Genomic DNA, 12,102 nt, shown 5'->3' on the forward strand with positions numbered 1-12,102 from the left:
CGCGTCCTAAGTGAAGCACGCTTCATTCACAAAGTGGCGAGTCTCGCCCACTGGCGGAGTGCCAGATCGCTTGAAGCGCAAGTGGCGAGTCTCGCCCACTCACATAGTGCCCGATTGCGTCCCAGACCTTAGCTCCGTGAGGAGCATTTTGCTGAATTGGACAAAGGGTGTTTGGGTTTAGAATCGCTCACAATTTGTCCAGTGTTACAGACGATTCAGGATCCTCATCTGTTGTTTTTTCATCTCCGTGAACTCAAGACAAAACATGATTAAAAAATAGTTTTCTTCTCAGTATACCCCGTCCCCACTAATAGATATTTACAATATCACCCAAAGAAAAACATCACAAGCACGACTGTTATTCGCTTACATTGTGTAAGGAATGTAAATACGTTTAAATAAAATTAGTTATATTTAAAAATGTAAATACATTTAAATAAAATGAGTGGTGAAACGCATTCAAAATGCTCCCATTCGACTGCATGCTTTTGTCTCAGCTGCTGGAACCGATTTGTCCTGCTGCTACTTTTAAAGGCACCCAGTGCAACTTTATATAAACATTCAATGAAAAATAAACATTCAATTTCTAGTCTTTTTTACACGTAGTAAGTTTCAATAACTCCATACCATTACATATTGACATTCAAGCAGCAAAGTTGAGACGTCGTTGTGTGGTGAGAACTGATAGAAAATCGTAAACAACAACAATCGCCGGTTGGAAGAGGCCATTTTTCCATTGACTGGAATCCTGCTTTATTTATTGTAGGTAACAAAAAATAAAGAAAATGGCGGCGATTGTTGTTGTTATCGATTTTCTATCAGTTCTCACCACACAACGACGTCTCATCTTTGCTCCTTGAATGTCGATATGTAATGGTATGGAGTTATTGAAACTTACTACGTGTAAACAAGAGTTGCACTGGGTGCCTTTAATTTGAAAAGATTCTTTACACAGCATGGTGGTCTGATCAAGAGCAGTAACCGAGGGTGACACCAAAAGTAACCCCAAAGGTGCTGCTATCGGGACATAACATATTCTTGGTTAATCAAACCAAATAAGAATATTTTTTTAACCATTGTAATGTTACAGTGCAAACTTTTTAAGCATTACTAGAGACTAGACACACATGTTTTCTCATCTTTTTTCACGAAGGCACACTATCAACTAGAAATAGGTTTTTAAAACCTTCCGCCAAGGCCTGCAGAAAAGCTGGAAGAAGCCTTGTGCCAGGAGAAATATCGAAATTGGGTACACCCACGACGTTGAAATAAAATAATTTGATCAGGTTTAAGGTCTGAAATTTTATCGGTATTCCTGTAGGCTACACTACTGAGGGTTTGACTGCAAATTCTGGAGGCCCTGGAAGGCGGAGCTTATTTGAAACGCCTCATGGAGAGCAAAATTGGAATAACCTTTCTCTGAGGTTTTTGACTGATAAAGACTGTGTAGACTAGTCATGGTATTTCACCACTGGGTAAGATCTGTATATAATATTTCAAGCTAGCTAATAACCTCCAAAATATGATTTATTCTTATTATTTATTCCGTCTCTGGCGAGAGACTGGAGGTATGTAGCTAGCTAGGATGGTGACTATCTTAGCTAGCGATGTTGATGTTACCGTCAGTAAAACCTTTTTTTAAATTACACGCTGAGCTATCAAAGCTGGCGAACGCCAGCAGCATACATACAAAGTGTTCGTTAAAAGTTCTGTTCAATGTTGTATCAAGCATAAATACAAAGTGTTCGTTAAAAGTTCGGTTCAATGCTGGCGTTTGCTATCGATAGCTACGACAGCTCTGCCTGCAATTATACAGACAGTACATTGACATTTAGACGGTCACATACATGAACATTTAAATGTTTAACATGAACACTTTAGTTGGAGAGACTAGTTAAGTTATTTTACTGGTAATAATACAAGTATTCATGAACCATAACGGTTTGGGGATTTTCCCTCTCAACTGGATAGTAAGCCACAGGCCCGGGGTGGGTAATCGGGAGAATCGGGAGCTTTCCCGGTGGGCCACCTCACTTCTGGGCCGGTCGAGAATTTAATTTTTTGACATTTGTCACGTTCGTTCATCTTCTCTTAAAGTAGGCTAAACACGTTTCACATTCTGACACCGCAGTCTCGGCATGGGTTGTACCATGCGAGGAAGTTCTCCCCTCCCAAATAGAGTTGGTTGGGTCCACAGCCCGTCTTTTCCAAAAAGTTTTCTCGTTAGACTGCGCCGGCCCAAACGCATCGATACAAGGCAGGGAGGATGGATGGGAGGAAAAGGCCAGGAGGGGCTGAAAAAGCCAGTTTGAAATAAAGAAAGGCATTGGAGGAGGATGCTGCCAAATGTGCCAAGTTTACCGATTTATTTTCAAGAGGTAAAAACACAAGTGGCAACTGGTAAAGAGAGACATAGGCCTAATGATTAGCAACGTAAATATTCGGCTAGCATTGTAGCGTTGGTTAATATCGTTGTAGCGTTGTAAACCTATTTGCAAGCAAAATATTACATTTAATTGAAATATTAGCCTTTTTATATCACCCAATATATGGTAAAATGACTCCTGCTGAAAATGATGAGCACAAAATGTGCAATGAGGAGGCCATGACTACAGGGACAGGTAGAGAGGTTAACCAAATAAACAATATGAATTAAAGTTATTTAATGTAAGAAAGAGCAGTATATGACAGTGCTTGATGAAAGAAAATAATGCCAGGGGAGATTTTAGATGATGAACCAGTTGTCTCATCTGATGTTGCTTTCGAAGTGAATGTCCATAATGTTATTCTGGACACTGTGGCAGGTAGCATGGATAGGAGGTTTTCAGCAAATGCAAAACTTGCCTCAGATTTAGCTTGTCTTGACCCTAAAAACATTCCTGAAATAAAGATAGATGGGCTCCCTAACTCAGCACTCCAGGAAATCAGCAAATGTCTGCTTACATTTGATTACAGAGTTACTGTTAGCACATTACAAACTGAGCTGTCTAGCCTGGCATAGGCTACCAGTGGGAGAGACTGAAAAAGTCCTCTCTTGAAGGTTGTACTGTCAGGGCATGTAGGCTAGTGAGATGGCACAGGAAGGTCAGGAGGATAGTGGCGGACTACCATATATCGAAGAACCAGAGATGGAGCTTGAAAGCAGGACCTGTTCCTCCTGCAAAAACTGTGCCATTTGTGCCCATTTAATACTCTCACTGTACAACCTCCTCACAGATGCTTATCATGTCATTAGGTAAGCATATACGTTTGGGTTGACTTTGTCCATCACACAGGTTGCATGTGAGAGAAGCTTTCCAAACCCTAACATTTGTGAAGAATAGGCTTCGAAGCTCATTGAGTCAGGAGAACTTGGAGGATTTAATGTTAATGTGCACAGAAAAGGAAATCCTCATGTCTAGAAGCAGTGACACAGTTATAGATAAAGTGGCTGAAACCAGTGCAATACTTAGGCGGTTACTGATGCTGTAGATGCTGTTGGTGCTATAACCAATGTAACTGTTTACTGTACTGTGAGTTGAACTGTAAACATTAGATCAATATCCTCGTTGTTGAAGAGTGGGATAGGTTTCAAATGCTTTATTTATTTATTTCTGCTTTTGTTAATTATCAACCTATCCTTGTGGAATAGCGGAATATTTTTTGTTGACCTCTCATTTTAAGTGGATTATTATTTAACCTTTACATTATTTGTTGAACCATGGTATTAATAAAAGAAAAAAATCAGAATAGTAAGAGCTGAACTGTTGCTTCATTTATCCAATTTCCGCCACCATTGAAAAAGTGGGCCGGTCAAGCCCAATGGACCCTTCCGCAAACTCCACCCCCCTTAGCAACGCTTGCTATATCAGTCAAGCATTCATGTTTCCCAGGTTCTCAGCATTGGTATGAATGGCGTGGCAACATGTTTTCAACCGTGTCAATTTCAGCTCTACCCAAAGAAATCACAAGCATTTTTTGGAAAAACGGCAAGATCTCAGATCGAAGCAGGCCAAAGGGTCTGCAATATGCTTATATAGGCTACAACCACGACATTACATGCCGTGTTTGTAGACAGACAAATGCTAAGGCTAACAGGTTCATTCCAGCTGTGTTTATTTGTTCTATTATCTACACAGTGGCCGCTACGCAAACATGTAAGGTGGTAAAACTAAATCGTATTTTAAGCAAGGGTTTTCTCACGTTTTCGATGCAGTGGGCAGATTTTAGCGACATAGCTTCTTGGAACAAAGTAGGTGCTTCTGTTTACGTTGCTGACATTCAGCTGATGGGGGGGTCGTCCACATTGTTTGATCCACAGCAGGCATTTCTCTCTCTGGGTCTTGGGTTTCGGGAAGGGATAAAATGTTACCCCTCCCTCCAGCCTTTTTGGATATCGGCTGTCAGAATTACACACTCCATAAGCGCAACGTTTTATTTTCTCTTCTCGAGCAGACGTCTCTCTCATTGACTTCCATTCATCAAAATGGCTTGCTTGACTGAGGTCCCGAGCTTAGTAACCGTTGCTATGCTATGATTGATCAGTTACCGTTTTGGGGAGTGGTCGCAGAAGGGTCAATTTATACTTCGGTAGAAGACACTTTTGAAAAGGTCGCCGACACAAATTACGTCATGTAAGACACTTTAAACCGTCGTTTTGAAGTGTCGGCTACATGGAGAAATTTCTACTGGCGCTCAAGTCGTCACAAAGTGTCGCGCAAGTGTGATACAACTGGCCCCGGTGCCTGCTATTATGTCGAGCCCCTGTCAGTGGCATAAGGTAGATGGGTTAGTTTACTAGTCAGGCATGAGGCACGAACACACACCATTGGCGAATGTATATCAACAATATTTTGGATTTTACGAATTAGTTACTTCGGTTATTGTATTGAGAAAGTAGACAGGTCAACGAGAAAGCGATCAGAAACATGCACTGCTTTGACTCGCGGTAACGTAAACAGACGGTCAAAGTGCTGAAACATTTTTAAAACACTGAAGAAAAGGAATTATTTGGTGCAGCAGCACACACAGCAGCTTAAAAAAATCTTTACCCACATCTGGAAAACACATACACAATTAAACAGGCGCTCGGCGGCGACCTGCCTCAGAAAGTATAACAACCTGTTCAATAATTGCTCGGCAGTTAGAAGGATAGGAGTTGTGCATACAACGTTTTTGATACGTCCCTGTAGTTGTAAATAGCTCGCAGGCAATGATGAGATATGACCAGGCAAAACTTCTGTCTGGCTGGGGGACTACCCAGTGCTCCGAAAGCTCAATATTTCGAAAAATTGTCCGAAATATCTTTACCAATTAAACCCTCTGTTCAGAAATGCCTTTGTTCCAACCAGTGGTGCGGAATTCATGTTTGTGGTGTGGCAAAAAGTGCGTGGGCAAGGTGAAGAATGCAAGAGGTCAGTTCACTGGAGGAATTTTCAGTTTTTAGCCTACACATAGGCCAAACAAGGAAGCTGCAAGTGCAGGCTCTGGCATAATTTAGAAATATTTTAAGTGGCACAAAACACATGCAGCATTTAATTTGCGCAGCGGAGACGCTTAACGGGCCATTACCCATATAACTTTTCCTAGGCAATATTTGTTAACTTAGCCTACTCTGGTTTTGAATATAGGGTACCACTCGTGAGAAGGAAATCACCGGCAGATTGTCGCAGGACATTACGCAGATCTTGTTAAAGGTGCATTAAGGATTAATAGCTATTCGCTAAAGGTATGCTAGCAGCTAAAACTAACGAAATCTCTTGAAATGTGCTGACTTTGACATTATGACAAACTAATTACTCAACGACTGTCCTTACACAGTCAAACATCAATCATGTGCAACACAAGACTAAGCAAGACAGCAAATAAGCTACTTACTAGATCGGCAGAAGGTAATCAAAGTCAGGTCGGCGGGCATCGGCAGGCAAAACTACAGAAGGCAGTTATATGCCTATCGACCCTGCTATGCCATTGGCACGGACGCAATTCTCCATATTAAAAGTCATTGTAGCGCTCCAATTTTTTTTAAGCTGTTATTTTAAGGTTAAACTGCTTATCCTAACCCTAATCCTGAAGCATAATTGTTGCATATTGTGCCTTTAAGCACTCTGACAAAGCATGCATGCGCAATGCACATGGCTTGATTTATTCAATGCAATGCCATTTTGGAAAGTGTTGTGCGTGTGTCTGCTGGTAACAAGAGGTAGGCTAATCAGCGAATGTTGCATTTGTTTCGCCAACTTTATTAGGACACGGGCAAACCCTGTCTCTGCTCTTAAGCTGCGTCCTCCACATGAGAAAGTGGAGGCGCCTGGAGAGGAGAATTGCGCGTCTCAAACGCAGTTACAATCAAGGGTTCCGCACGCTGGGCAGCAGTTCAGATCTTGGTCCACAACTGTGTTTGACTTGTTTTGAAAACATACATTTTACCCAGGCCAGCAATCATCATTGCAAATCTGAATAATACAAAAATACCAAAGAAAATAAGAACTTATTAATTTCATTGTATCGTGTTTTAATAGTTTATGTAGCCTATAGTGTATGTTAGATTAGCATATACTTTTATTATAGCTTGCTTCCTCCACAAATAATAGGCCTACCTACCTGTTAAAACGGATATATATCATTAAACACGCTTCATAATTATGTCAGTGTGATTAGCTATATAGACGGCACGCGCCGTTGATTTTCAAAAAGTAGAATGTAGTGGCAGAAAAATGTCGTTAGCGCCTCTCCCATTATGACGAACTCGGCGACTATTCGCCTGAAGTATAAACACACCTGGCCTGGAAGACACTTTTTTTTGTGTCGGCGACCTTTTCAAAAGTTTCGTCTACCGAAGTATAAATTGGGCTTCATGGGCCTGTGTTGTGTATATGCACTTGCACAACATACATTAAATAAAACACCGGAGTAAAGTTAACTATGCCTTTACTGGATTTCTCTACACGTTACAAACATGAATCTTCTGCTGTAGTTCAGAGTATCAATGCACGCTCAGTACTACATTAATGATATCACATAAAGAAAAGTAGTTCCTATAACTTTAACTAAAAGTAGTTCCCATACTAGATATTTATGTGAACATAACATTTCCTCCTGTACAGCATTGATGTCCATCTCATTGCATATAGGCTTAACAGAAAAATCATATCCATTACTGGCACTAATTAAACCTTAGTTACTACATGAGTGTTACACAATCTTAACCTTAGTGTTGAACACTTAAAACACTAAACTAACACACACACTAAACATTAAACATGAGATAATGACAATGCATGGCTCTTTTTTTTTTTTTTTTTTTTTATAATTCCAGCCTTTGAGGAGGATGGTGAGCTCTTTCAGGATAGCATCTCTCTTGAGGCACAGGGTCCTGAACAGGAACCTCGGGGCCATTCGCATTGACAGGTGTGTCAGGTGTGTTGCCATCATCAGGAGGAGTCTCTGAATCTGGGAACATCAATTCATCCGAATCCTCAGGAACAGGAGCGTAATCTTCTGTGTTTTTCTTGGTCGCATGGTGAGTTGTTGCATCCAGCAATTGATCAACATGGCGTCGCCAGATGACCCCACGTCCAATGTTCACGGTGTATGTCAGAGGCCCTGTTTTGGACAGGATCTCACCATGCTGCCATTTTTGCTTGGACTGTCGGTAATCCCTTGCCAGCACTTGTTGTCCAATTACAAAGTTTCTGACATGACGTGGTCCAGCTTTGATGGACTGTTTCAACGTCACATCTCTGCGTAGGTCAGGTTTCAGCAAATCTAGACGTGACCTCAGCCGCCTTCCCATGAACAATACAGCTGGAGCTTGACCTGTTGTAGCATGGTCAGTGTTTCTGTACGCATGTAGGAACTTTGCCATCTTCTCAGGCAGTGACACCTGAGCATTCCCCATTGTTTTCATTGACTGCTTAAATGACTAGACAAAGCGCTCAGCAAGCCCGTTAGTAGCAGGATGGTAAGGTACAGCAGTGGTATGTTTGATACCATTTCTCCGGATGAATGATTGGAACTCTTCAGATGTGAATTGACTACCATTGTCACTGACGAGTCGCTCAGGCAATCCTGTTCTTGCAAAGAGTGTGCGGAGAACTTCTACTGTTTTTGTGGATGTTGCATTTTTCACTATGAAGACTTCTGGCCACTTTGAATATGCATCAACGACAACAAGAAACATACGATCCAGGAAAGGCCCTGCATAGTCTACATGGAGTCTTTGCCATGGAGCGGTTGGCCACTCCCAGCTGTGGACAGGGGCAAGTGGAGGCTGTTTTTGTGTCAGCTGACATCCAGAGCATGTCTTGGCTAAATCTTCAATCTGGTGATCAATGCCTGGCCACCATATGTAGCTCCTCGCAAGGCTCTTCATCTTTACAACACCCATGTGTCCTTCATGAAGTGCTTCAAGGACTCTGGAGCGCAGCTTGGGTGGCACTATGACTCTGGTGCCCCACATGATGCACCCATGACACACAGATAGCTGCTCACGTCGACTGAAGTATTCAGGTAAGCCCACTGTGTTTTTGGCAGGCCACCCCTTCATCGTTAGCTCAAGGACCTTTGCTATAGTTGGATCTCTGCTTGTCTCTTGTCTGATCTGTGCACTGGTAACAGGTAAGTTCTCCATATGGGTCAAATGAAACATCTCAGCTGGATCTGAAGATGTATTGTCCTCTGGTTCACATGGCAAGCGCGAGAGTCCATCAGCATTTCCATGCTGTGTCGTTCCCTTGTACTCTATCACATAGTCATGTCCACCTAAGAACAATGCCCATCTTTGTAAGCGTGCTGCAGTCATAGCCGGAATAGATTTTCTTGGGATTTCGGATTTTCTTGGGATTTTCTTGGGTTAAAAATGGCCACTAGGGGTTGGTGATCTGTAATCAAGGTGAAGCATTTCCCATACAAGTATTGGTTGAATTTCTTCACACCCCATACCAGGCTAAATCCCTCTCTATCAATTTGTGCATAATTCTTTTCGGCAGCACTTAAAGACCTAGAGGCGAAGGCTATAGGACGTTCTGAGCCGTCTGGCATTTTGTGGGAGAGGACGGCACCAATGCCATATGGCGATGCATCACATGCCAAGCGAAGAGGTAAGTCTGGGTTGTAGTGTGTCAAGACCTTTTCGGACGTTATCAGCTCTTTTGCTGTCTTGAATGCCAGGTCACAGTGTTAAGTCCAATTCCAGGTTGCTTTCGCTTGCAGGAGGTTGTGCAATGGATGGAGTACAGTCAATAGATTCGGCAGGAATTTATGATAATAATTTATCAGACCCAAAAAGGAACGAACCTGGGTGACGTTACAGGGCTTAGGGGCTTTCAAAACAGCGTCAATTTTGTCCTGTGATTTGTGGAGGCCCTCTCTATCTATCCTGTGTCCACAGTACTCAATGGAGTCTTTGAAAAACTCACATTTGTCCTTATTGGCTCTGAGTCCACATTCAACTAGTCTTGTTAGGACTGCTTCCAGATTAGCAAAATGAGAGCTTTCGTTATGGCCTGTCACAATTATATCATCTAAGTAGCACTGTGTGCCGGGAATGCCCTGGAGGACCTGATCAATAGCACGCTGCCACACTGCAGGGGCAGACGCGATGCCAAAAACTAGCCTATTGTACCGAAAAAGACCTTTGAGAGTATTGATTGTAAGATACTTCTTCGATGCATCATCCATTTCCATTTGCAAGTACGCTTGGGCCAAGTCAATCTTTGAAAAATGTTGTCCACCAGCTAAAGATGCAAAAATGTCTTCTATGCGTGGCAACGGGTATTGGTCTGCATGTAAAACTGGGTTGACAGTAACTTTGAAGTCACCGCATAGCCTTATTGCACCATTTTTCTTGACTACGGGTACAATTGGTGTTGCCCAGTCCGACCATTCAACTTTAGACAGAATGCCTTGGTCTTCAAGCCTTGTCAGTTCTGTCTCCACTCTTGGACGCAGCGCATAGGGGACAGGACGTGCTTTCATGAACTTGGGCGATGCATGTTCATCCACTATGAGGTGTGCTTTAATTTGTTTGAGGGTTCCAATGCCCTCTTGGAACACTGGTGCTGCGCGCTGTAATAGCAGGTTCAACTTTTCCTGTGTAGCTACACTGCTTTCATTCTGACTGACCTGCATTGCCTTAATGGATTGCCAGTTAAGCTGAATCATTTGCAGCCAATCACGTCCAAATAACGGTACCCCTCCACGTGGTAGCACATACAAATCCAGAATTTTCTTTTTGTTTTCATATTTCACCTTCACCTTCAGTTTTCCTACTGGCACCACTTTTTCTCCTGTATATGTTTTTAGTAACACTGGGGTGCGTTTCAGTTTCAGCTTTGCAAACTTTTCTTTGTAATCTTTCAATGATATCAGTGAAAGCGCAGACCCAGTATCAAGTTCCATTTTTAATTTCTTCCCTTCAATCTCTGGGGTCACCCATATAATTTGTTTGTCACTGTCTGCTATGGAGTGGAGTTCTATGTGTGCCAGACTTGTGTCAACATCATCCGAGTTTGATCCACTTGAGTCTGTGTCATTCATTTCATTAACTCTTTTATCCTTTCTCCTATCTCTGTGCTCTCTGTGCTTTTCCTCATTCTGTTTAATTTTACACATTCTCTGTATGTGTCCTTTTCGATTGCACAGTCTACAGTTTTTATCACGAAACCAACAGTCTGCTTGGTCATGAGAGCTTTTTCCACATCTAAAACATCCATCTCCTTTCATTGGGCATTTAGTTGTGAATTTGTTGACATTACATTGATTTGCAAATTTCTTTTGCAATTCTACGGCATCCCTTGACGCAGTTTCCATTGCTACGGCAACTTCCAATGCCTTCGCTAACGTCAAATCTTTCTCGGTCAGGAGCCGTCTTTGTATGCCTTCATTATGCATGCCGCACACAAGCCTATCTCGGAGTGCATCGGACAAGCCCGCGCCAAACTGACAATGTTCTGCTAGCTTCCTGAGCTCTGCCATGAAGTTCGACATTGACTCATGCTTTTGCTGGTTTCGGTTATGAAATCTGAATCTCTCCGCAATGAGGAGGGGTCTTGGGTTAAAGTGCTCCTGTAGCAGTCTAGTTATGTCCTTAAACGATTTAGTGGCTGGCTTTTGTGGTGCTGTTAAACTTCTTAGCAGATTGTAGGTTTTAGCGCCCATTACACTTAGCAAAACTGCCACTTTCCTGTCATTTTCAATTCGGTTAGCAAAGCAATATTGCTCCAGTCTCTCAATATAAGTGTCCCATTCCTCCAAAGTACTGTCAAAAGCATCCACACCTCCAATAGCATAAGCCATAATTTTGTTTTGAACTTAGTCTATTTTCTCTCTCTCTCAAGTTGTCCCATCCTCATCGCCAATTCTGTTGTGTATTTGCACTTGCACAACATACATTAAATAAAACACCGGAGTAAAGTTAACGATGCCTTTACTGGAAATCTCTACACGTTACAGACATGAATCTTCTGCTGTAGTTCAGAGTATCAATGCGCGCTCAGTACTACATTAATGATATCACATAAAGAAAAGTAGTTCCTATAACTTTAACTAAAAGTAGTTCCCATACTAGATATTTATGTGAACATAACAGCCTGAAATTCCCGGGCTGAAAAGTGGCCCTACTCCGGCCCTGGTTAGCCATCATACCTAGCGATAGCTGGCTGGCAGCAAGCAGCTTAATTTACTTTGGAGCCGACATGTATTTTGCGATATATTGAGTTGGGCGTGGGGTGACCACACTGTTTAATCCACAGCTGGCACCTTTGCGCCTGTGTTTTGTGCTTTGGGGAAGCGGGGAAAAACGACATATCCCTCTAATCTCTCAGGGTACCTTATGTCATACCTACAAGTCCCGTAGGCACACTGTTTAACCATTCTGCTCAGACCTCAAAGTTGTCGGACTCTCTTCTCTTAGTAGCGGTTGCTAAGGTATGATTGGACAAGGGCCGTTCTAGGGAGGAGTTTCGCGATCGGTCAATTATTTCTCCAGACAGCGACACCCGAGGTTGCTTACGTCTTGTTGTCATGGAAACGCACGGCCTCAAATAGTTGCCCTGAAAATTCCCCCGATCAAAAAACAGAGACTTTACAACGATATGTTCGCCAAAATGTGAACGAAACGAA

The sequence above is a fragment of the Sprattus sprattus genome (assembly GCF_963457725.1).
Source record: "Sprattus sprattus genome assembly, chromosome: 16".
NCBI lineage: Eukaryota > Metazoa > Chordata > Actinopteri > Clupeiformes > Clupeidae > Sprattus > Sprattus sprattus.